The sequence below is a fragment of the Salvelinus alpinus genome, chromosome 1 (assembly GCF_045679555.1).
Source record: "Salvelinus alpinus chromosome 1, SLU_Salpinus.1, whole genome shotgun sequence".
NCBI classification, from domain to species: domain Eukaryota; kingdom Metazoa; phylum Chordata; class Actinopteri; order Salmoniformes; family Salmonidae; genus Salvelinus; species Salvelinus alpinus.
The window spans coordinates 62,718,989-62,741,695 of NC_092086.1; the positions used below are offsets into that span (position 1 = coordinate 62,718,989).

The 22,707-nt window shown below is 45.3% G+C and overlaps 1 pseudogene; it reads left to right on the forward strand.

Annotated features, from left to right (window-relative positions):
* Positions 1–12,009: 12,009 nt before the first annotated feature.
* Positions 12,010–22,160, forward strand: LOC139582923 (ATP-dependent RNA helicase DHX33-like; annotated as a pseudogene).
* Positions 22,161–22,707: the final 547 nt, after the last annotated feature.

A 22,707-nucleotide genomic window follows, 5' to 3' on the forward strand; every position in this document is an offset into this window, starting at 1 on the left:
TAATATCATCACCTCTTGAAGATCATAGTCAGAACAACACATTTCCAAATATTTGCGCACATTTAGCTTCATCGTCAGAGTTATACAGCAAGTAACTAACTGCATGCTATTCATGATCAGTAAACATATTTGAGTGATATAAAATAATAGTGAACTATACCTGACAAGTATGAGTGGTTTAGGTTAATATCCCATCCTTTGTGGGGTCTGCCTGTCAAGCAGCAGAAGCGTGCATTTGCCATGTACTGTTGTGTTAGCTGATAATGTTTACTTTGCAAGCTACCGGTAGAAACTTTGTACAATTGGCTAAACATAGTGGTAAGTAGTCCTAATGTACTTTTTCTCCAACCAACGTAGGCCTACCTAGCGAAGTTAGCTAACATTATCCCCTTTTCAACATTGTTTTTAAGAGTGCTTAATCACAATTGCTGCTGACAGACATGATACGCTACATTGATTGAAGGACCACATCAAATTGGCTAGCTAGCTAATAACAGATCACATCAATATGGTTAGTTAACAAGCTAACTTTCAAGGGAAAATCTAGATGGCTATATCCAAATATTGTTTGATTTGCTTTCCATCTATAGTGGTGATGACTGACAACTTTACCAGGATGAGGACATGCCGATGTCAAGCTCTTCCCGAAAGCCCAATCTCTGATGAAGCAAGCTAAATTACACGTTGTTTGCTATACTAGCTAGCTACATGCCAAATGGATAGGCTACCCTCACGTATCGGAAAATACATGATCAATTGATATTTGTTTATTTATTTAGGGGGTATGATTAATTTATGTTTATTGATCATGAAAAGCATGCAGTTACTTACTGTAATAACTGATGATAGAGCTAATGATTGTTTTGCATGAAATAATCTGAACGTTTTTGTTCTGACTATGCTCTTCAAGATGTGATGATATTACAACGAAATAGTTTACAACGAAATGTATTTAACAATCCCTCCGTATTGTGAGGTTCTATTGATAATGACCTATATTGAACATTTTTATTTACTGTTCCATATTTTATTAAACTAATATTTGTTGGCTTATTTACAGTGCCTTCAGAAAGTATTCATACCCCTTGAATTATTCCACAGTTTGTTGTGGGGAGCGGCATTGAACAGCAATCTTCAAGTCTTTCCACAGATTTTCAATGGGATTCAAGTCTGGGCTTTGACTGGGCCACTCAAGGACTTTTACATTCTTGTTATGAAACCATTCCAGGGTTGCTTTGGCTGTATGCTTGGGGTCATTGTCCTGTTGGAACATAAATCTTTGCCCCAGTCTAAGATAATTTGCACTCTGAAGCAAGTTCTCATCAATGGTTTGCCTGTATTTCGCTCCATTCATTGTTCCCTTTAGCCTTACCAGGCTCCCATTCCCTGCCGCTGAAAAGCATACCCATAGCATGATGCTGCTACCACCTTGCTTCATGATAGGGATGGTTAGACGGGTGATGAGCTGTGCTTGTTTTTCTCCAGACATAGTGTTTTGCATTCAGGCCAAAGAGTTGCATTTTTGTCTCATCAGACCACAGAATGTTTTGCCTTATGCTCTCAGTCTTTCACGTTCCTTTTTAGCAAATTCCAGGCATGTTGTCGTGCCTTTTTCTCAGGAGTGTGTTCCATCTGGCCGCTGTCCCATAAAGCCCAGATTGGTGAAGTGCTGCAGAGACTGTTGTCCTTCTGGCAGGTTATCCCATCTCAGCCAAATAACTCTGTAGTTCTGTCAGAGTGGTCATTGTGTTCTTGGTCTCTTCCCTGGACAAGGTCCTTCTTGGCCGGTTGCTACGTTTAATCGAATGGCCAGCTCTAGGCAGGGTCTGGGTAGTAAATGTTTTCTATTTCCCAATGATGGAGACCACTGTGCTCTTGGAAACGTTCAACACTCTAGAAATTCTTGTATACCCTTCCCCAGATATAGGCCTCATCACAATCCTATCTCGGAGATCTACGGACAGTTCCTTGGACTTCATGGCACAGTTTCAACTCTGACATGCACTGTCAACGGTAGGACCTTTATATATACAGTACCAGTCAAACATTTGGACACACCTACTCATTCAAGGGGTTTTGTTTATTTTTATGTTGAGATTGTTGATGGTTAGATTGTAGAATAATAGTGAAGACATCAAAACTATGAAATAACACATATGGAATCATGTAGTAACCAAAAAGAAGTGTAAAACAAATCAAAAGATATGTTATCTTTGACATTCTTCAAAGCAGCCACCATTTGCCTTGATGACAGCTTTGCAAACTCTTGCCATTCTCTCAACCAGCTTCACCTGGAATGCTTTTCCAACAGTCTTGAAGGAGTTCCCACATATGCTGAGCACTTGTTGGCTGCTTTTCTTTCACTCTGTGGTCCAACTCATCCCAAACCATCTCAACTGGGTTTGGGTTGAGGTCGGGTGATTGTGAAGGCCAGGTCATCTGATGCAGCCTTCCATCACTCTCCTTCTTGGTCAAATATCCCTTTTCCTGTTTAAAAAAACAAATGATAGTCCCAATAAGCACAAACCAGATAGGATGTCGTATCGCTTCAGAATGCTGTGGTAGCCATGCTTGTTAAGTGTGCCTTGAATTCTAAATAAATCCCAGACAGTGTCACCAGTAAAGCACCCCCACACCATCACCCCTCCTCCTCCATGTTTCACGGTGGTAGCCACACATGCGGAGATCATCCGTTCACCTACTCTGCGTCTCACAAAGACATGGCGGGTGAACCAATCATCTCAAATTTGGACTCTTCAGACCAAAGGACAGATTTCCACCGTCTAATGTCCATTGTTTGTGTTTCTTGGCCCAATCAAGTCTCTTATTATTATTGGTGTCCTTTAGTAGTGATTTCTTTGCAGCAACTCGACCATGAAGACTTGATTCACGCAGTCTTCATGGACAATTGATGTGGAGATGTGTCTGTTACTTGAATTCTGTGAAGCAGGCTGGTAACTGTAATGAACTTATCAGCAGAGGTAACTCTGGGTCTTCCTTTCCTGTGGCGGTCCTCATGAGAGCCAGTTTCATCATAGCGTTTGATGGTTCTTGAAATGTTCTGCATTGACTGACCTTCTTGTCTTAAAGTAAGGATGGACTGTTTATTTGAGCTGTTCTTGCCATTATATGGACTTGGTATTTTGCCAAATAGAGCTATTTTCTGTATACCACCCCTACCTTGACACAACACAACTGATTGGCTTAAATGCATTAAGAAGGACAGAAATTCCACAAATTAACTTTTAACAAGGCACACCAATTAATTGAAATGCATTCCAGGTGACTACCTCATGAAGCTGGTCAAGAGAATGCCAAGAGTGTGAAAAGCTGTCATCGAGGCAAAGGGTGGCTACTTTGAAGAATCTCAAATATAAAATATATTTTGATTTGTTTAACACTTTGGTTACTACATGATTCCATATGTGTTATTTCATAGGTATGATGTCTTCACTATTATTCTACAGTGTAGAAAATAGTAAAAATAATGAAAAGCCCTTGAATGAGTAGCTGTGTCCAAACTTTGCACTTGTACTGTTTTTCATTTTGGATCAAAGTAGCTAGTACTGTATCTAGCTAGCTGACAGCAAAGGTGTCAGCTAGAGATGACGTGCTGGAGATGCTAATTTAGCATTTTACAATCTGAGAGTAAATAGAGACAAATATATTGATAAAAGTCACTTTGTCCGAGAGATGGTTATCAACGCGTCACGCCAGGGTGAAAAACCCTTGAATGAATAGGTTTGTCCAAACTTTTGACTGGTACTGTATATTCTTTCCAAATCCAATTCAAACAACTGAATTGGCCAAAGGTGGACTTCAATCTAGTTGTAGTGACATCTCAAGGATGATCAAAGGAAATTGGACAAACCTGAGCTCAATTATGTAGAGTGAGATATTTCTGTATTTTATTTTCAATAATTTGCAAACATTTCTAAAACATGTTATCACTTTGTCATTATGGTGTAAATGGGTGAGAAAAAATATATTTAATTGATTTTGAATTCAGACTAACACAACAAAATATGGAATAAGTAAAGGGGTGTGAATACTTTCTGAAGGCACCGTATTTAAATTCATGGTGTACTGATGTATTAAAGCAATTTGGAACTAACTTGTTGACATGTTCTGTTGTAGATTCAAAGCCAGATGAACTAATTGCAGAATGTATCCATAATCATGAATGAATAAACATATTTATTTGGCATATTTATTTGACAAGAATGCACCTAGCCACCACATCAAACACCTGAACTGAAACAATCAATCAATCAAATGATTTATAAAGCCCTTCTTACATCAGCTGATGTCACAAAGTGCTGTACAGAAACCCAGCCTAAAACCCCAAACAGCAAGCAATGCAGGTGTAGAAGCACGGTGGCTAGGAAAAACTCCCTTGAAAGGCCAGGACCTTGGAAGAAACCTAGAGAGGAACCAGGCTATGAAGGGTGGCCAGTCCTCTTCTGGCTGTGCTGGGTGGAGATTATAACAGAACATGGCCAAGATGTTCAAATGTTCATAGATGACCAGCAGGGTCAAATAATAATAATCACAGTGGTTGTAGAGGGTGCAACAGGTCAGCACCTCAGGAGTAAATGTCAGTAGGCTTTTCATAGCCGATCATTCAGAGTATCTCTACCGCTCCTGCTGTCTCTAGAGAGTTGAAAACAGCAGGTCTGGGACAGGTAGCACGTCCGGTGAACTGGTCAGAGTTCCATAGCCGCAGGCAGAACAGTTTAAACTGGAGCAGCAGCACAACCAGGTGGACTGGGGACAGCAAGGAGTCATCAGGCCAGGTAGTCCTGAGGCATGGTCCTCGGGCTCAGGTCCTCCGAGAAAAAGAAAGAAAGAGATAAAAAGATTACAGATTAAAGGAATTTCATTGCTTTAAATAAATCAAAACAGTAAACAATGCATACGCCTTTTAAACATAACATATAAACATCTGACTTGAAGTAAAGATTCAATTATTTATTCCTGCCACAAACCTGGGACATCGAAGAGCATGAACTGTTAATTATATCAGAGAGTGTACAGATTACTCTGCTTTTACATTTTAGGAATTAGACCTGCAGAAATAACACAAAATGTAAAACAGCATATTATGATTTTTGGTGGGTGAGATACAAATGGAGAAACAACTGGATGCGTAAGGTAGGTTTTATATAAAATACCAGGTCAACTACAGCAGAATGAGAAACACACTTAACAGACTCAAAACCGGGAAGCCATGCCTAAACACAGCTATATCAACACCCTTCTTGTCAATTTTACAGGTCCATGTTGCTGCTGTCATTTGTTAGCAGCACATTCAACACTGCATTCAGTCTGAACCCCAGAATAAGCAGGACATCATTACACAGGTGAAAAAAAGGTAGCCTAAACAGTACACATCAACACTTTTAAATGTGTTACTCAGTCTAGATGTCATCCAATCAAGAGAATAACAAGTGAAGGAAGCAGCATAGGGGAAATTGGTGAAAGTAGGGTGGGTTTATAGAGATAAGATGGAGAGTTCCAAAGTTTTGGAAGTTGAGGGACCATGGGTCATAAAAGGCATAGTGTGGAATAAGGGGTAGCTAGAGGGATGGCTGGCCATAGAATAAACATAAAACGGTGTGTTGTTGTGCTTCTGCACCCCTTTTAGGTCGCTGTCACAAATATCTGGCCCAAGTCCAGTCATACTCGGGATCTCAGCATGTATCCCTCAACGCCATTCCTTCTCAGTTGCAGCTTTCAAGTCACGGTCATCATTTGTCTGTGAATCACAACATTAAAGAAGATAAGTGATCACAGCATTGCCACAGATGATCCATTCACGATACAAATGAAGCACTGAGGACAGCTTGCTCTCAAAGTGCTGCTTCAAATGTCTTCAGGTCTGTGTCTAAAAAAGTCAAGTGCAAAATGGAGGAATTGGCTTAGATTTAATTCAAAGTAGACAAAAATGATAAACTAAGCAATACGATGTGACAAACTACTACACATATGAAAGACTGTGTCACACAGGCCAGTACAATAGCCTACACATGGAGAGGAACCTAAAGGCACATACAGTACCAACTAATACTACTCACCCGACAGACAGAACAGGTGTGGACCAGTTCTGCATTGTCTATAGGCTTCTGGTCTGCAACTGCTCCCTTCTTCTTAAAGCCAATTCATGCTTGATCTGAAAACGTGGTCGAATGCTCTGTATGGAGGGTGTGATGCAATAGCGGAACCTCCGGGGGCACGCAGAGGCCAAATTGAGCTCTGTACCGCATCGCCCCACGCCTCCCAAATTTTGTAACAATGCGGAGGGCTACGAATAGCTCCGCACTGACATGATTGGTTGATGGTAAGTGGTGGCATTAGGTCCTGTATAAACAAACTCACTTCCTTGACAACTTCCTTCACACAGCTCTACTCAACAGCTCTACGCTGCTCTGCGAAGCGCAAGATGTATGAATGCCCTGACTTCTGCAGAGGCCGTATCACCATAAATGCTTCACTGCCAATGCGTATATCAGATTGACCATGCAGCACCTTTTAGCAGCTGCCGCCTTGGCATCAGTCAACAAGTTCAACTTCTACCTGAGAGTGGAGCATGCATTATATATCATTACCATCTAAATGAATCCCCCCCCAACCCACCTCCAATTGTACCCATAGTACAGAATAATGACTTACAAGGATGGACAGCTCCAGATCTGAATGGCAGGAGTGTGTATAAGCTTTTGTTTCAGCCCATCTCATACCTGATTACAAATCATAGCCTATCGCCGGGATTAGTTATGTTGATCGAACACCTGACTATCAAATCAACACTTTACGTTGTAAAGATTGTAAAAGTAGTTTTTTTAAATAATTTGATTATTTTGTTGAGGTCCTTTTTGAAATAGAAACAAAACAAACAAAAAATGGTGGAATTAACCACATCACTGAGACTCTAAAGGGCCCTTATAGTGATTGCACTTTCACCCAAGAAAAAATAATAATTTTAAAACATTAACTCGTGAAAGATCCTTCGTAGTAATCAGAGAAATGAAAATTGAGGTCAACATTTAAATAGGCTAACTCTGAATGTCTGATATGAAACCTATTTTACCTCAGTCTAACACCAATGGAAAATGGCACCAAATATTTTCCAACTTTTATTTAACTAGGCAAGTCAGTTAAGAACAAATTCTTATTTTCAATGACGGCCTACAAACAGTGGGTTAACTGCCTTGTTCAGGGGCAGAACAACAGATTTTTACCTTGTCTGCTCGGGAATTCGATATTGCAACCTTTCGGTTACTGTGCCAGCACTCTAACCACTAGGCTACCTGCCACAGGCTACCTGCCGCTTAGCCCTAACCATGAAAAACATGGTTAGGGCTAAGCTAAACTTTAAACTATCCACTAAACTTTACAGTTGGCACTATGCATTGGGGCAGGTAGCGTTCTCCTGGCATCCGCCAATTGGACTGCCAGATGGTGAAGCGTGATTCAGTACTCCAGATAATGTGTTTCCACTGCTCCAGCCGACAATTGGCATTGCCTATTGTGATCTTAGGCTTGTGTGCGGCTGCTCGGCCATGGAAACCCATTTTATGAAGCTCCCGATGAACAGTTCTTGTGCTGACGTTGCTTCCAGAGGCAGTTTGGAACTCGGTAGTGAGTGTTGCAACCGAGTGTGCTTCAGCACTCCGTGGTTCCGTTCTGTGAGCTTGTGTGGCCTACCGCTTCGCGGCTGAGCCGTTGTTGCTCCTAGATGTTTCCACATCACAATAACAGCACTTACGGTTGACCTGGGCAGTTCTAGCATGGCAGAAATGTGACCATCTGACTTGTTGTAAAGGTGGCAGCCTTTGACGGTGCCACGTTGAAAGTCATTGAACTCTTCAGTAAGGCCATTCTACTGCCAATGTTTGTCTATGGAGATTGCATGGCTGTGTGCTTGATTTTGTACACCTGTCAGCAACGGCTGTGGCTGAAATAGCCGAATCCACTAATATGAAGGGGTGTCCATGTACTTTTGTATATATAGTGTACAGTACTTCCCCCGCCGTAACGTTAACAGAACTGCAGAACAGCAACTCTTGTCAGGTGGGGGACACTATACCGTTGTTCCCTAGCTAGCTAGCAGCCTCCTCCTTCGGTAGGGTTTTTCGGTGGTTGGTATCCAATGTTGGTGCATTACCGCCACCTACTGTGCTGAACACCAGAGCCCTCAATGATATGACTATACTGCCACCTACTGGTGGGAAGACTTTTCGGTGTTAAATGAAAATGAATGTCACAATAGTTTTACAGCTTGTAGGCTTTGTGGCGGGATCTTAATGTTTTTGTTTAACTGACACTTTTGATATTATGGATTTCCTCTGATTGTCTCTGAGATTAAAATGTGTGTCAAAAGGAAAATAAAAGTCTTATCAGAGTTTTTAGTTTACGCCAGGGGTGTCGAACTCATTTTGCCGCGGGGGCTGCATTCAGTCTTCAACGAGGTCCAGAGGGCCATACTGAAAATTGGTTATATTTCCTTGCCTTAAAAATGTATCCATCGTTATCGTTATCCATTGTTTTTGGAATTTTCAATGCTCCCTTACTGTCTAGTGATTCTTAGTGAGCTGGACAGTCTGGAAACTGTATGAATATAGGTCCCTTATAATTTGCACACAGTTTCAATTTGGTTTTAGTCATTTTAAAGTATATTGAGTTTGTTCAACAATTTTTTACTAAACACATTACTAATTTAATTTTTTACTCAAGTCACCCGCTGGCCAGATTGGACACCCTATGTTTGACACCCCTGGTTTAGGTTATGCCATCATTGTAGTATAATCCATTATACAGCAATGTTTTAGCTTAAAATGTATGTGTAATCTGTTGATGCGTTGGATAGCAGATTTAACGTTAACAGAACTGCAGGAAAACAGTGCTCGGCAGGCGGGGCGAAGGACACTGTGTACCGATGTCCTAACTAGCAAGCTAGCTAGGTAGCTACTTCCCTTGCTGTAATGTTAACAGAACTGAGGGAAAGCAGTCCTCAGCAGGCGTGGGCGAAGGATACTGTGTACTGGTGTCCTAGCTAGGTAGCTACTTCCCTCGCTGTAACGTAAACAGAACTGCAGGAAAACGGTGCTCGGCACTGTGTATTGTTCATTGTGTATTAGTTTCGACCTAAAGTGCATTGTCAGTTGTTTGGATACTATTCTGTCTGTGGTAAACAGAAAAAAATGATTCCGCTTCATGTGTCAGACCCGGAAGTGACAGTCCTGGCTTTGGAGAGGGACCTGAGAGATGTCTAAACTTGTCCCACCTATAGGTGGCAGTATAGAGACTCGGGCTCCCGGGTGTCACAGCTGGTCTAAGGCACTGAATCTCAGTGCTAGAGGGTTCACTACAGACCCTGGTTCGATTCCAGGCTGTATCACAACTGGCCGTGATTGGGAGTCCCATAGAGCGACGAACAATTGGCCCAGCGTCGTCCAGGTTAGGGTTTGGCTGGGGTAGGTTGTCATTGTAAATAAGACTTTAAGGGCAAGGCGACCGGAAACATAATCGAATACAAACAGTTTAGCTATTCCCTCCGCAAGGCAATCAAACAAGCTAAGCGTCAGTATAGAGACAAAGTAAAGTCGCAATTCAACGGCTCAGACACGAGGTATGTGGCAGGGTCTACAGTCAATCACGGACTACAAAAAGCAAACCAGCCCCGTCGCGAACCACGATGTCTTGCTCCCAGACAAACTAAACAACTTTGCTCGCTTTGAGGACAATACAGTGCCACCGACACGGCCCGCTACCAAAACCTGCGGCCTCTCCTTCACCGCAGCCAACGTGAGTAAAACATTTAAACGTGTTAACCCTCGCAAGGCTGCCGGCCCAGACGGCATCCCTAGCCGCGTCCTCAGAGCATGCACAGCACAGCTGGCTGGTGTGTTTACGGACATATTCAATCAATCCCTATCCCAGTCTGCTGTTCCCACATGCTTCAAGAGGGTTTTTGTTCCTGTTTTGTTCACAAGAAAGTTAAGGTAACTGAGCTAAACGACTATCACCCCGTAGCAGTCACTTCTGTAATCATGAAGTGCTTTGAGAGACTAGTCAAGGACCATATCACCTCCACCCTACCTGATACCCTAGACCCACTCCAATTTGCTTACAGCCCCAATAGGTCCACAGACGACGCAATCACACTGCACACTGCACACTTCCTCTGGACAAGAGGAATACCTATGTAAGAATGCATTTAGCATTTAACACCATAGTATCCTCCAAACTCGTCGAGACCCTGGGTCTCGACCCCGCCCTTTGCTACTGGGTCCTGGACATTCTGACGGGCCGCCCCCCAGGTGGTGAGGGTAGGAAACAACATCTCCACCCCGCTGATCCTCATCACTGGGGCCCCACAAGGGTGCATTCTCAGCCCTCTCCTGTACTCCCTGTTCACCCATGACTGCGTGGCCATGCACGCCTCCAACTCAATCATCAAGTTTGCAGACGACACTACAGTGGTAGGCTTGATTACCAACAACGACGAGACGGCCTACAGGGAGGAGGTGAGGGCCCTCGGAGTGTGGTGTCAGGAAAATAACCTCACACTCAACGTCAACAAAACAAAGGAGATGATCGTGGACTTCAGGAAACAGCAGAGGGAGCACCCCCCTATCCACATCGACGGGACAGTAGTGGAGAAGGTGGAAAGTTTTAAGTTCCTCGGCGTACACATCACGGACAAACTGAAATGGTCCACCCACACAGACAGCATGGTGAAGAAGGCGCAACAGCGCCTCTTCAACCTCAGGAGGCTGAAGAAAGTTGGCTTGTCACCAAAAACACTCACAAACTTTTACAGATGCACAATCGAGAGCATCCTGTCGGGCTGTATCACCGCCTGGTACGGCAACTGCTTCACCCACAACCGCAAGGCTCCCCAGAGGGTAGTGAGGTCTGCACAACGCATCACTGGGGGCAAATTACCTGCCCTCCAGGACACCTACACCCCCCAATGTCACAGGAAGGCCAAAAAGATCATCAAGGACAACAACCACCCGAGCCACTGCCTGTTCACCCCGCTATCATCCAGAAGGCGAGGTCAGTACAGGTGCATCAAAGCCGAGAGACTGAAAAACAGCTTCTATCTCAAGGCCATCAGACTGTTAACAGCCATCACTAACATTGAGTGGCTGCTGCCAACATACTGACTCAAATCTCTAGCCACTTTAATAATTAAAATTGGATGTTATAAATGTATCTCTAGTCACTTTAAACAATGCCACTTTATACAGTGTTTACATACCCTACATTACTCATCTCATATGTATATACTGTACTCTGTATCATCTACTGCATCTTGCCTATGCCGTTTGGCCATTGCTCATCCATATATTTATATGTACATATTCTTATTCATTCCTTTACACTTGTGTGTATAAGGTAGTTGTTTACTGCCGTGTCGGAACTAGAAGCACAAGCATTTCGCTACACTCGCATTAACATCTGCTAACCATGTGTATGTGACCAATAAAATTTGATTTGATTTGAATTTGTTCTTAACTGACCTGCCTAGTTAAATAAAAAAAAAGAGAGGGGCCTGAGAGATGATGTCTGCACCTGGGCCACTCTCACGGTTCTGTCGTTGAAATTTCTATCACCTGGCACATGCACAAAACCATGTGAACACCTGCAAAACTTTTGTTAATATGCATGCATCACGTGCATGTACTTCCGTCTTGTGCACATGTCTTAGGTTATGAGCAAACACATCTTGATTGCCAGCCACACACAGAGAACTGCATTTTGAAGTCAGTTTAATAATACTTTCCTGTGGATATTTTATCTCAAATCTCAACCCACTGTAGCACCAAGCTCCCTGTTTCATTCAGTTTGCTTCTGTTTGATTCTGTTTGGGTAACAATGTTGACTTTCTTCTTCATGTGGTTGCATATACTGTAGATTTTTCCCTTGAACTATTATAATGTTAGCTACCTAGCTGACAAACCATTGTGTCTTGCGATGCCCTGTCCCTCAGGTGAGACTGGTCCTGGGAAGACCACCCAGTTCCCTCAGTACTTGTATGGCATCGGACGACAGGGTATCGTCGCAGTCACACAGCCCCGCCGACTGGCAGCTATCTCCAGGCATCGAGGGTGGCAGAGGAGAAGAGAGCTCAACTGGGGAAGCTGGTAAATAAAAACAACCTTTTACAATACAATTAGTGGTCAAACTCTATGGTGAAAAAGACAGACACATTTTGAACACGCATCAAATAGTAAGGATGTGGTGCTCATACTTTCCCTCGCAGCCTAGATCATCATCAATGGTCGAGTGGCAGCAGCATGGCTGCATATATGGGACTGATACCATTACCAAACACTCAAGATAGGCCTAACAGGAAATCCAATCATGCCCTTCAGGTTGGCTACACGGTGAGATTTGAGGATGTCACCTCCTCAGAGACAAAGCTAAAGTTCATGACAGATGGTATGCTCCTGCGGGAGGTCATACGAGACCCCTTATGGCTGCGTTACACTGTGGTGTTGCTGGATGAGGCTCACGAGCGCCCAGTCCACACTGACGTGCTGTTTGGAGTGGTGAAGGTAGCCCAACGCAAACGCAGAGAACAGAACAAGATTCCCCTCACGGTAGGTCACGACTAGACTCAGTAGCCTGGAATCCAAACTGATATGATCTGAAACAATGGTGTAACAGAACATTTCAGTTTGAATTTCAGGCTAGGTCACTAACATTAGACTCCATAGATAAAAAATGTCATAGGTTGGTTGTGTTTTTTAACATAAATGTGTGTGTGTGCGTGCGCACGTGCCCCCCCTGGGCTGATGTTCCATTCTTCAAAGTATAGATGTACAATGTCAACATTACTCTGCACAGACCACCTTAAGACTGGTGGCTTGTAGTCTTGTTCTTACTGTAAAAACACTTTATGACAACTGCTGATTTAAAAAAAGGGGTTTTATAAATAAATCTGATGTATTGTCTCTTCAGTGTACCAGTCTGGGTGATCGTGATGTCAGCCACCATGGATGTGGACCTCTTCTCTCAGTACTTCAACAAATCTCCTGTGCTGTACCTGGAGGGCAGGCTGCATGCACCCCATCCAAATCTACTACACCAAGCATCCCCAGTCTGACTATTTGCAGGCTACACTGGTTTCAGTCTTCCAGATCCATCAGGTACATAAGTGTGCTCTGGCTGGCCTGGCTGCTGGGGTGCTTTAGCTGAAGAGAAATGTCTCATGTAGAAAGAGTTGATTCAGTTAAAGATGGCCCAGACACCTGGCCTGGTTAAACCAGACTGAACGCTGCACTCACTAGTTCAGTCAGGCCACTACTATCACTACTCAACCTTAGAACTTACATGAATCATACCTTTCTGGAAACACAAGTTGGAGACATGATTCCAAATCACCATATGATGCCAGACAGGATGGGGTTGTGATGTGTCCATTCTAAACAGGAAGCCCCTACATAATATGACATCCTGGTGTCCATGACGGGTCGGGAGGAGATAGAGGCGCTGGCCCGTACCTGCCGTGACATCGCCAAGCACCTCCATGACGGCTGTGATCCCATGACAGTCATCCCCCTGTACGCCTCTCTGTCCCCTGCTCAGCAGCTCAGGGTCTTCCAGCCCGCATCTAAGGTAGGATACACCTACACCCCCCTCAATGTCCTGCAGTCATCTACAGTACATTCAGAAAGTATTCACACCCCTTGACTTTATCCACATTCTGTTGTGTTACTGCCTGAATTTAAAATGGATTAAATTGCGATGTGTCACTGGCCTACACACAATACCCGATAATGTCAAAGTGGAATTATGATTTTAGAAAATTTGACAAATTCATTAAAAATGAAAAGCTGAAATGTCAATAAGTATTCAACCGCTTTGTTATAGCAAACCTATAAATAAGTTCAGGAGTAAAAATTTGATTAACAAGTCACATAATAAGTTGCATGGACTCACTCTATGTGCAATACTAGTGTTTAACATGATTTTTTTTATGACTACCTCATCTCTGTACCCCACACATTCAATTATCTGTAAAGTCACTCAATCGAGCAGTGAATTTCAAACACAGATTCAACCACAAATATCACCGAGGATTTCCAATGCCTCGCTGTCACGCCCTGACCTTTTTATGTCTCTATTTGGTTTGGTCAGGATGTGATTTGGGGTGGGCATTCTATGTTTTTGTTTTCTATGATTCTGTATTTCTATGTTAAGGCCGGGTATGGTTCTCAATCAGGGACAGCTGTCTATTGTTGTCTCTGATTAGGAACCATAACTTAGGTAGCCCTTTTTCCTCCTTACAGTGTGGGAAGTTAACTTTGTTTGTGGCACATAGCCCTTAAGCTTTGCGGTTGTTTTGTATTGTTTATTGTTTTTGTCGGCGTCATTTCTAAATAAAAGGAATATGTACGCTCACCACGCTGCGCTTTGGTCTACTTCCAGCAACGGCCGTGACACTCGCAAAGAAGGGGAAAATGTTACATTGATTTAATACATTTAGAATTCCGGCTGTAACAAAATGTGGAATAAGTCAAGGGGTATGAATACTTTCTGAAGGCACTGTATAATGTGATACATGGTCTCCTCAAGCAACTGTATTGTTTTGCCAGGGTTGTAGGAAGGTCATTCTCTCAACCAACATCGCTGAGACGTCAATCACCATCTCAGGGATCAAATACATAATTGATACAGGCATGGTGAAAGCAAAACACTTCAACCCAGGTGAGATTCCTCACTGACTGTACACAATGCTTTTTAAACTCTGTTTCTCTAATTGCGAGTCACTCAGGTCTGTGGCCTAGTGTGAATAAATAAATGAATGAACTGTACACAATGCTTTTTAAACTCTGTTTCTCTACTTGCTGTAACGGGTGACGCTCTCCTCATCCTCGGAAGAGGTGAGGAGAGAAGGATCTTCAGACCAAAACGCAGGCTCAGGGAAATAAGCCATCATTATTATAAATATTGATGGCACACGAAACGAAACAAAACACTTTCCAAACTACAAAATAACAAAACGACGTTGACGCAACCTGAACATAAACTTACATAACTAAACATAAACTTACGTACAGGAAAACAGACGACATCGAAACGAAACGAAACAAACAAACGCTACAGTCCCATGTGGTACAAACAGACATACGGACACAGGAGACAATCACCCACAACGAACACTGTGACAACGCCTACCTAAATATGACTCTTAATTAGAGGAACGCCAAACACCTGCCTCTAATTAAGAGCCATACCAGGTAACCCAAAACCAACACAGAAACAGAAAACATAGAATGCCCACCCAACCTCACGTCCTGACCAACTAACACACAAAAACTAACAGAAATAGGTCAGGAACGTGACAGTACCCCCCCCACAAGGTGCGAACTCCGGACGCACCAGCACAAAGTCTAGGGGAGGGTCTGGGTGGGCATCTAACCACGGTGGTGGCTCAGGCTCCGGGCGCGGTTCCCACCCCACCATAATCCATCCTAGCCCCCTCCCTTCAAGAATGTCCACCCTCTTACTTCCCCCACAAAATCCTCCTAATAACATATCTAATAATGACAATACCGGGACAGAGAGATAAACCAAGACAGAGGGATAGATAAGACTATAGAGGTAGATAAAGATAGAGAGGGAGATCAGGATAGAGGGGCAACTCCGGACTGAAAGGCAGCTCCGGACAGAGAGACAGCTCTGGACTGATGGGCAGTTCTGGGTATTTAGCCTTTTCAGGCTGAAGGGCAGCTCATGGCTGACTGACGAATCTCGACGCTCATGGCAGGCTGACGGCTCTCGACGCTCATGGCAGGCTGACGGCTCTCGACGCTCATGGCAGGCTGACGGCTCTCGACGCTCATGGCAGGCTGACGGCTCTCGACGCTCATGGCAGGCTGACGGCTCTCGACGCTCATGGCGCTCTGACGGCTCTCGACGCTCATGGCGCTCTGACGGCTCTGGCTGCTCATGGCGCTCTGACGGCTCTGGCTGCTCATGGCGCTCTGACGGCTCTGGCTGCTCATGGCGCTCTGACGGCTCTGGCTGCTCATGGCGCTCTGACGGCTCTGGCTGCTCATGGCGCTCTGACGGCTCTGGCTGCTCATGGCTCGCTGGCGGCTCTGGCAGATCCTGTCTGGTTGGCGGCTCTGGCAGATCCTGTCTGGTTGGCGGCTCTGGCAGATCCTGTCTGGTTGGCGGCTCTGGCAGATCCTGTCTGGTTGGCGGCTCTGGCAGATCCTGTCTGGTTGGCGGCTCTGGCAGATCCTGTCTGGTTGGCGGCTCTGGCAGATCCTGTCTGACTGACGGCTCTAGCGGCTCCTGTCCTTCTGACGGCTCTAGCGGCTCCTGTCTGGCTGACGGCTCTGTAGGCTCATGGCAGACGGGCGGCTTTGCAGGCTCATGGCAGACGGGCGGCTTTGTAGGCTCCTGGCAGACGGATGGCTCAGACGGCGCTGGGGAGACGGATGGCTCAGACGGCGCTGGGGAGACGGATGGCTCAGACGGCGCTGGGGAGACGGATGGCTCAGATGGCGCTGGGGAGACGGATGGCTCAGATGGCGCTGGGGAGACGGATGGCTCAGATGGCGCTGGGGAGACGGATGGCTCTGGCCGGATATGGCGCACTGTAGACCTGGTGCGTGATGCCGGAACTGGAGGCACCGTGCTAATGACAAGCACCTTCCTACTAGTGCGGGGAGCAGGGACAGGGCACACTGTATTCTCAAAGCCTACTCTATCCCTGATGCGTGGTACCGGCACTGGTGACACCGGGCTGAGGACAAGCACATCAGGATTAGTAGGGGGAGAAGATACAGTGGGTTCAGGGCTCTGGAGACGCACAGGTAGCTTAGTGCGTGGGGCCGGAACTGGAGGCACCGGGCTAGATACACGCACTACAGGGAGAGTGCGTGGAGGAGGAACAGGGCTCAGGATACGCACTGGTAGCCTAGTGCGTAGTGTAGACACTGTAGGTACTAGGCTGGGGCGGGGAGGTGGTGCCGGAAATACCGGACCGTGGAGGCGTACTGGCACTCTTGAGCATTGAGCTTGCCCAACCTTACCTGGTTGAATACTCCCGGTTGCCCGACCAGTGCGGGGAGGTGGAATAACCCGCACCGGGCTATGTAGGCGAACCGGGGAAACCATGCGTAAGGCAGGTGCCATGTATGCCGGCCCGAGGAGACGCACTGGAGACCAGACGCGTTGAGCCGGCCTCATGACACCTGGCTCAATACTCAATCTAGCCCTACCAGTGCGGGGAGGTGGAATAACCCGCACTGGGCTATGCACTCGTACAGGAGACACCGTGCGCTCTACTGCGTAACACGGCGCCTGCCCGTACTCCCGCTCTCCACGGTAAGCCTGGGAAGTGGGCGCAGGTCTCCTACCTGCCCTTGGCCCACTATCTCCTAGCCCCCCCCCAAGAAATTTTTGGGAATTACTCACGGGCTTTTTTGGCTTCCGTGCCAGACGCGTTCCCTCATAGCTCCGGTTCCTCTCCCAGGTAGCCTCTGCTCTCCTCAATGCCTCCACCTGTTCCCATGGGAGGCGATCCCTCCCAGCCAGGATCTCCTCCCAAGTGTAGCAACCCTTTCCATCCAAAACATCGTCCCATGTCCATTGCTCCTTTCTCTCCTGTCCCTTACTCCGTTTCGTTTTCCCTTGCCGCTTGGTCTTAGCGTGTTGGTGGGTGATTCTGTTAGGGCTGTCGTTCACCTCTTCCTCGGACGAGGAGAGGAGAGAAGGATCTTCAGACCAAAACGCAGGCTCAGGGAAATAAGCCATCATTATTATAAATATTGATGGCACACGAAACGAAACAAAACACTTTCCAAACTACAAAATAACAAAACGACGTTGACGCAACCTGAACATAAACTTACATAACTAAACATAAACTTACGTACAGGAAAACAGACGACATCGAAACGAAACGAAACAAACAAACGCTACAGTCCCATGTGGTACAAACAGACATACGGACACAGGAGACAATCACCCACAACGAACACTGTGACAACGCCTACCTAAATATGACTCTTAATTAGAGGAACGCCAAACACCTGCCTCTAATTAAGAGCCATACCAGGTAACCCAAAACCAACACAGAAACAGAAAACATAGAATGCCCACCCAACCTCACGTCCTGACCAACTAACACACAAAAACTAACAGAAATAGGTCAGGAACGTGACACTTGCGAGTCACTCAGGTCTGTGGCCTAGTGTGAATAAATAAATGAATGAACTCGAATTATGAAATGTTATATTTTCGAAATTTTTAAAACTAAAATAGGCTTTAAAAATAATTTAAGATTAACATATATAATAAAGTCTACAGACTTATTTTCATTGTGTTCCTCATTATTTGTAATGTGTTTCTGTCTGCCCCCCAGAGAGTGGTCTGGAGGTGTTAGCAGTACAGTGGGTATCTAAAGCCCAGGCGTGGCAGAGGGCGTGCAGGGCTGGCATAGAGGACTCAGGGTCTGTCTACCGCCTCTACACCGAGGACGAGTTTGACAACCTCATCCCCATGACCGTGCCTGAGATACAGAGGTGGGTAGGACCATCATGGCTTAGATTAGGAGCCGAAGCAAATCTAGTTACTGTCACTGTTCACCTGTTAAAAGAGAACAGGGTAATTTTCAGTAGGCACGAAATGGTGAGGTACCTTAACATGTCCAATAAGAAATGCTCGTTTTCATTCGCCCCTTTTTGCTACGGTGTGCCCTAATGAACACGAACCAGTTCTTGCTGCAGCATAAGTTGATGCATCTCTAGGTCATTATGAGTGAGTGTTCTGCTCCTCTGTTCTCTCCTCTGCAGGTGTAACTGTTCCTGTCCCGTGTTCTCCCCTGTAGGTGTAACCTGGCCAGTGTCATGCTGCAGCTTCTGGCTCTGGGGATTCCTGACGTAATGAACTTTGACTTCATGTCTAAGCCTTCTCCTGGTAAGCAGTCTGTCATCCAGTCCCAGGTCTGCTGTGTGTTCACTGTGATGTTAACGTCTTCAGAAGTGTTATTACATTAATCAACTGATATGTAGACTCAGATAGGAGTTAGTTGTACTACTGTAATTACATTTTACATTTTAGTCATTTAGCAGACTCTCTTATCCAGAGCAACTTACATTTAGTTATTGCATTCATCTTGTTGAAATAGTGTCATGTTGTCGACGTGTTTGGTCAGAGTTGTAATAACGTAATGTTAATATGACTGTTCAGAGGCGATGCGTACGGCGGTGGAGTAGCTGGATCTACTAGGGGCTGTAGAGAAGAAAGATGAGCAGGTCACCCTCACTCCTCTGGGCAAGAAGATTTGCCAGCTTACCCCTGGATCTATGCTATGCCAAGGTAAGACACAGACACACAGGAAAGGGGCTTTTTATTGGAGGTTGTTTGTATTGATCACCAAAACCAACAATAAATACTGTATTATCACATTATTCCTCGCTGTATCTCTCTCTTGTGTGTCTACATCGACAGACCATCCTGCTGTCGCCAGACTTCCAGTGTTCTGAGGAGGTGCTGACCATCGTCCTCTGCTGTCGGTGGACATGGTGCTCTACAACCCCCCTGTACGCAGAGAGGAGTGTCTTGCCACACGCAAGAAGTTCACCACCAGCGAGGGAGATCACTTGACACTGCTCAACATCTACAGAACCTTCAAGAAAGTGAACGCCAACAAGGTCAGTGGATAACTCGAGGAAGAAGAAGCCTGTGGGGGAGACTATACAAAATGCACTTCAGCTATGATCAGCTGTATACAGTACCTCTGGACATACAGTGCATTCGGAAAGTATTCAGACCCCTTGACTTTTTCCACATTTTGTTACATTACAGCCTTATTCTGATATTGATTTAAATGTTTTTTTTTACTCATCAATCTACACACAATACACCATAATGACAAAGAAAACATTTGTTTTTAGACATTTTTGCAAATTTATAAAATAAAATAAACTATCACATTTACATAAGTATTCAGACCCGTTACTCAGTACTTTGTTGAAGCACCTTTGGCAGCGATTATAGCCTCGAGTCTTCTTGGGTATGACGCTACAAGCTTGACACACCTGTATTTGAGGAGTTTCTCCCATTCTTCTCTGCAGATTCTCTCAAGCTCTGTCAGGTTGGATGGGGAGTGTCACTGCACAGCTATTTTTATGTCTCTCCAGAGCTGTTCGATCAGGTTTAAGTCCGGGCTGTGGCTGGGCCACTCAAGGACATTCAGAGACTTGTCCCAAAGCCACTACTACATTGTCTTGGCTGTGTGCTGAGGGTCATTGTCCTGTTGGAAGGTGAACCTTCGGCCCAGTCCGAGGTCCTAAGCGCTCTGAAGCAGGTTTTCATCAAGGATCTCTCTATACTCCATTCATCTTTGCCTCGATCCCGACTAGTCTCCCAGTTCCTGCCACTGAAAAACATCCCCACAGCATGATGCTAACACCACCATGCTTCACCGTAGGGATTGTGCCAGGTTTCCTCCAGACATGACACTTGGCATTCAGGCCAAATAGTTAAGTCTTGGTTTCATCAGACCAGAGAATCTTGTTTCTAATGGTCTGAGAGTCTTTTGGTGCCTTTTAGCAAACTCCAGGAGTGACTACCGTCTGGCCACTCTACCATAAAGGCCTTATTGGTGGAATGCTGCAGAGATGGTGTGTCCTTCTGGAAGGTTCTCCCATCTCCACAGAGGAACTCTGGAGCTCTGTCAGTGACCATCGGGTTCTTGGTCACCTACCTGACCAAGGCCCTTCTCACCCGATTGCTCAGTTTGGCGGGGCGGCCAGCTCTAGGAAGAGTCTTGGTTGTTCCAAACTTCTTTCATTTAATGCTGCAATGCTGCAGACATTTTTTGGTACCCTTCCCCAGATCTGTGCCTCAACACAATCCTGTCTCTGAGCTCTACAGACAATTCCTTCAACATCATGGCTTGGTTTGACATGCACTGTCAATTGTGGGACCTTATATAGACAGGTGTGTGCCTTTCCAAATCATGTCCAATCATTTGAATTCTCCACAGGTGGTCTCCAATCAAGTTGTAGAAACGTCTCAAGGATGTTCAATGGAAACCGGATGCACCTGAGCTTAATTTTGAGTCTCATAGCAAAGGGTCTGAATACTTATGTAAATAAGGTATTTCAGTTTTTTATATTTAATAAATTGGCAAAAATGTATAAAAATCTGGTTTCTCTTTGTCATTATGGGGTATTGTGTGTAGATTGATGAGGAACATTTTAATTTAATTGATTTTAGAATAAGGCTGTAACATTACAAAATGTTGAAAAAGAGAAGGAGTCTGAATACTTTCCGAATACACCGTGTAGAGTTAAATTCCCAGGCTAAAATGCTGTTTCAGTAGAGGTTCTCTATTGAGCATTGTTTTTAGCCCAGAAGTAGTCTTAATCTGTGTCTGGGAAACTGGCCCCTGTGTTCTTTGTGCAGTGTTATCATGTATATATAGTGTAGATTCAGTACAGGCTCTGATGTGTGTCCCGTGTTGTAGGAGTGGTGTCGGGAGAACTTTGTCAACAGCAGGAACATGACCATGGTTGGAGAGGTCCGTGCACAGCTACGAGATATCTGCCTCAAGGTACCGAAACAAATCCATAACACCACAAGTAACAGGTTCTCTCAAAATTGCTGTTCATCAGCAAAAAAGGGGGATTTGCACACTGAAATGTATGCTTCCAAATGTGTTTGCGGCATTGTTTCAACTTTTAAGGTCTTCTTATTTGCTTGATGAACTAATACATGGATATCTTTCACCTGAACAAATCCATTGTATATACACAAATGATCTAGCTCTTTTCACACATAATGACCATCTCCTTCTCCCCTCTGTTCCAGCTGAGCATGAAGCTGGAGTCGTGTGGGTCGGACACGGGGAGCGTGCATCGCTGCCTGGCCCACGGTCTGTTTGTAAACGCTGCAGAGTTGCAGCCAGACGGCAGCTACATGGCCCTGGACACCCCCAGCCTGTAGCCATCCACCCCTCCTCTGTCCTCTTCCAGGCCAAGCCTGCCTATGTGGTCGTCAATGGGCCCCTGCACACCTCTAAGTGCTACATGAGGGACCTGTGTCTGATGGATGCTGATTGGCTGGTGGAGGTCGCACCCGAGTACTTCCACCGGAAGCTCCGCCCCACCAAGAGCTAGCCTCTGATTAGACAGAACTCTGGAGTGACAAGAGACTACAGCAGATCCTAACATTTACATTTAAGTCATTTAGCAGACGCTCTTATCCAGAGCGACTTACAAATTGGTGCATTCACCTTATGATATCCAGTGGAACAACCACTTTACAATAGTGCATCTAACTCTTTTAAGGGGGGGGGGGTTAGAAGGATTACTTTATCCTATCCTAGGTATTCCTTAAAGAGGTGGGGTTTCAGGTGTCTCCGGAAGGTGGTGATTGACTCCGCTGACCTGGCGTCGTGAGGGAGTTTGTTCCACCATTGGGGTGCCAGAGCAGCGAACAGTTTTGACTGGGCTGAGCGGGAACTGTACTTCCTCAGAGGTAGGGAGGCGAGCAGGCCAGAGGTGGATGAACGCAGTGCCCTTGTTTGGGTGTAGGGCCTGATCAGAGCCTGAAGGTACGGAGGTGCCGTTCCCCTCACAGCTCCGTAGGCAAGCACCATGGTCTTGTAGCGGATGCGAGCTTCAACTGGAAGCCAGTGGAGAGAGCGGAGGAGCGGGGTGACGT